The following is a 4,013-nucleotide window of genomic DNA, read 5'->3' on the forward strand; positions in this document are numbered from 1 at the left end:
ATGCTCCTATAATATCCTTTTCTCGTAGTAGCTTTAATCAGAGAACCTATGACAGCAGAACTCAAGGCTATCTTTATCAATCATCAGGGGACATGTGCTCTACATTGGACAAGGAATAAACTTTAACACTGAAATAAATGGAATGAGAAATTAACAGCCTTACAGAGAAATTCAAGTATTAAACCAAAAAACATGTCAGAGTAAAGATGTGCAGAGGTGGGCTGAGAGCTCTCGAGGAGGCTTGAAGCCATCTATTAGGGACCAAAAATTCAGGAGGGCTGGTGTTACATACTTCCTAAGGGGAATGGAGGGATAATGGAGGCTTGGGATTTCTGGTGTCACCCTTTTGAGATTTCCCATGATCCCATTAGCGTGAGCCATGCTCTTCCCACCCACTAAGACTAAAACCACTAAACCTAAAGAGGCTCCAGGGCAAGATCCTTCTTAGCATAAGACCACCTCCACTCTCTCTGTCATTGATAATCCCCTCCTCAGTCAATAAATGGTGGGGTTCTGGCTATCTTGTAGCCTTTTGTTTCCCATGGACAACTGGTCATCCCAGGTCCCTGTTGCGCCATTTTGTCTCTTGCTCTTCCTTTCTGCTGTGTGTAGTAACACATAGGAGACTGGGGCTCACCTCAGGGGTCTCTACCACACATCCTGGGTTCCTTCTCACACATGAGTAAGCACAGAATTAAAGCTAATGTAGAGGGCCGGTGAGATAGCTCAGCAGACTAAGCACCTACTTAGGCAAGTTCAGGAACTGGGGTTCAATCCCCGGTAGCACATGTCCTGCTGGTCCTACTCCCAGAGCGTGCTGAGCTGGCGACACAGTTCAGGCATGGTGGTGCACACTTGTATTCCCAGCTGCTGGGGAGGCTGAAAACAGGAGGATCCATGTGAGTCTGAACTGGGTAGTGAGACCCTGTACCAAAAAAAAAAAAAAACCTCACATAGGACATGGGTGTGATCATTTTATCCTGAGAGAAATATAAAAGTCTGATTTAAACAGTAGGTACAGTATATACTTATTGAAATATCACACTGTGGGCCAGGGAGACAGTTCAGTGGCATAAGTGCCTGCCTGGCAAGCGCAATGTCCTGAGTTCAACTCTAGATACCAAAAGAAACAAGAAATATCACACTATGGCACATCAATAAGTATAATTATTAGTGTTAAGAGTCTCTTTAAAAGTAAAAAGATTACAAACTTATCCTGGGACAAGTAAAAATTTCAGTAGTAGATTCATCAAATTCAATATTTGCTAATATAATTCCCAAGATAATGTTGATACAGAATTTACATTTATATAACTAAGGTACTCTGAAATATAGACTGGTTGGCTATAAACTGTGTAAGTATTGGAAGAATATGTACCAAAAATAATAATAGTGATTTCAGAATTCTCCTGGGTGGAAATAAAACATTATATCTTCACCAAAAATGAAAACCAAGGTCTGTGGCCTTTTATTCCTTCCTGTAGCTGCTTATCCAAATTTGTACAGAATGCTGAGTGTGGTGGTGCACACCTGTACTCTTAGCACTTGGGAGGCTGAGACAGGAGGATCGTTGTGAGTTCAAGACCAACTTGGACTACAAAGTAAGCTCAAGGCCAGCCTGAACTGCATGATGAGACCCTGTCTCAAAAAGACCAAAAAAAAAAAAAAAAAAGTCCCAGATCCGTAGGGAATGGTAGCGTCTTGCCCTCACATCGAACGTCTGCAGTGTAGTGTAGACTCAACACCTCTCCGTGAGGGTGGCAGGATACAGACTCATTTTGGTCTTGCCATCCATCCTGTCTTCATACAAATCTCCATATTAATTTTCAAATAGACTGTGTTTATGAAACAATGGAAAATATTTGGAAAAAAACAGAATGGAAGAAAAGTGTCACAGTTTTCTGGAAATTAGAAATTATACAGCATAGTTTCCTTGTGTGTACTTCGTAGACGCTAAAGCTTAGGAGACCTAAAATGTATTGGACTCCCAAAGAAAACTGTCAAAGTTTGCATAAAACTTGGATTGCTTGGCTTGTGTAGTAGTACAGAGGAACAAAGGGCACATAAACATTTTATGACTTTCATCAGAGGATCAGTCCTAAATATAGACATGTTTAAATATTTAACCAACTTTTCTGTAGTAACCCAGAGATTGAGACAGCCCATAGGGGTCAGTATAAACTCAGCGTTGGGGGAGACCGCTTGCTGCTGAAAGGCTCGCTTCTGTCTGAACTGGCTTCCGTGTTTTTGAGAAATATAATTCAGAAGCTAAGATTTTTCTATTTCTTTTTGTTTGTTTGTTTGTTTTTGGTGCCAAGGATGGAACCCAGGGCCTCCAGCTTGCTAGGCAACAGAAGCTAAGATTTAATGTCAAAAGCACAACTATTGATTTCTTTAATGATAAGATACCAAGTGAAGTAAACACGTTGCCCAAAGCCAGGTTTTCTTCTTTCACTGAAGACTAACCCCGTAATTCTCATTACAAACAGGTATGTTTATAACAGCGAAGTAAACATTGCAAAATGATGTGTATTTGAGGAGGAACTTACATAATTCAGGAAAAAAGTGTATCTTGGCCATGTAAGCGTCAAAGGGGCAGAGAGTTCAAATATATTTATGATGTTTAATATCCTATTTCATAAGCGTTGAGAATTGACTACTTGAAAAATGCGAATAGCATATGGACAACATTTTACATCTCAAAGGCAGTTAGCTAAAATATGTTTAAGATTTATTGAACTCACATAGGTCAATAAATGTGTAAAAAAGTGTAATAGAACTATGTTAAAGAAGTTCCATTAAAAAGCATGAATTTACCAAGATATTACTGTTACAAAAAGGAACCAATTGCTTCTATTGTATTGACTAGATTTTTAAATTCTTCTAAAGTATGTTATTAAGGCATTGTCGAAAGTAACACTTTCTTATAGAAATTAAATATAAGTAATTTGTAATTTAAAATTTCTAGGGCTGGTGAGATGGCTCAGTGGTCTAAAGCACCTACTTAGAACAAGCTTTAGTAAAGCCCAGGGACCACGGTTCAATCCCCCAGCACCACATGTCAGCCAGCCCACCCCCTGGTGGGCTGAGCTGGCCACACACACAAATAAATAAATAAAATTTAAAAAAAGACAAATTTTAAAAAAATAAAAAAATAAAATAAAATTTCTAGTAGCCACATTGGAACAAAAAGGGAACAGGTGAAATTAATTTTAGTAGTGTATTTAATACACTATATCTAAAATATTATCATTTCAACCTGACAGTAATATAAGGTATTAGTTGCTACGTTATTTTATGCCGAGCATGTGAAGCTGGGCTTGGAGGGAATGCCTAGCAACATGTGGGGATGGACCAGCGCAGCCCAGGTCTCCGCGTCAGGCCGCGGGCGAGCCCTGACCTTGGCGTCTGTTATTTAGACGTTTTGCTTTTTAATCCGTACGTTTGTTTTAGGCATCCAGTCTATTTTATCTGTTGATTTCTTTTTTGCATGAAAATCAAACCTAAGGTTTATAAGAAGTGTATGTATTAATGTCACAGTAATCCAGGGGTGCTGTTCTAGCCAATTTAACTTGGTGTTTTAAAAATGCACCTGAGTTTCCACGCCTGGGCTTTCGGCCCTCCAGAGTGTAGTGTAGCCGCAGGCCCCCGAGGCCCCGACCTTCCCAGCGGCCTGACCCAAGAGGCTCCAGGCAGCGAGCGGGCTCTGCCGGCTCTGCGCCCTGCACCGAGCGGCCTGCTTTCGTTACTTCCTAGAAAACATCTGCAGAGCTTAGAGAAACTTTTTTCGCCCCCATCTTTCTTTTTTCCAGTACTGGGGATTGAACTGAGTACTCTTCTCAGTTTTCACCCTGTGGAGGCTTTGCTTTGACTTCAAAAAGTTAAAATAAAGTTGTAGGTACCCCAAAACCATTCAAATAAAGGCGTGGGACCGCTTCTGGGTGCCGCCCAGCCCAGTGCATAACTGGTAGGCGCTGGTTTCTCCTGAAGCAAGTGGAGTGTCCTCGATTCGC

Source organism: Octodon degus, unplaced genomic scaffold, assembly GCF_000260255.1.
Source record: "Octodon degus isolate 3935 unplaced genomic scaffold, OctDeg1.0 scaffold00034, whole genome shotgun sequence".
Taxonomy (NCBI): Eukaryota; Metazoa; Chordata; class Mammalia; order Rodentia; family Octodontidae; genus Octodon; species Octodon degus.